Here is an 817-nt window from a genome sequence, read left to right on the forward strand (position 1 = left end):
ACCAAACAAACTAAACCAAACCGTCCAGCAACGTAACAGAGTTCATATTTTCTTTTGAGGTTGTAATTTTAATCCTAGTCAGTTTCGTTTTCGGTTTGGATAAGCGGGAGAGATATTGGGTATATCTCTTTTTAACCAACGAGTCTGTGGATGGGTGGGAACAAAAAATAGATAAGACCAAAATTATTATTATTATTATTATTATTTTTGAGAAGATTATTATTATTATTATTATTTATGGAAATACTAGAAACTTCATTAAACACGAGAAAAATAAATTATATCATGAAAAAAAGCTTGTTTAACAAAATAAGGACTCTCTTCAATCAAACTGAGAGGAAGATTATTAATCCTTAATAATTAGAAAACAAATACTTACACATTGTCACATACACCAAATGACTCGAATTTCACCATAATAGGACTCAAATTTAGGAAAAGAATTAGTGATAGACTGTAACCATCACTAATAGTATAAGACTCTTTTAACCGTATAAATTGAACAAATACTTACACATACACTAAATCCTGATGGGTGATAGGACTCAAATTCCCAAATCCTGATAGACTCAAATTAAAAAAAAATAAAAATGTAGTAGTAGTATGATAGGACTCTTTTAAACTAAGTCAGTATAAATTGATTAGTGTGTTATATGATTCTATCAAAATAGTTAGTCGAATTTGGGTTTAGAGTTTACACTCTTTTCTATTGAGAAAAGAAAGAAGCTCTACAGCCTACACTAATACACTTTCTAATGACGATGCCAAGATTATGGGTTATTTTGATGGTTAACAACTTAATACACACACATATATA

Source organism: Quercus suber, unplaced genomic scaffold (assembly GCF_002906115.3).
Source record: "Quercus suber isolate HL8 unplaced genomic scaffold, Cork oak 2.0 scaffold_148, whole genome shotgun sequence".
Lineage (NCBI taxonomy): Eukaryota > Viridiplantae > Streptophyta > Magnoliopsida > Fagales > Fagaceae > Quercus > Quercus suber.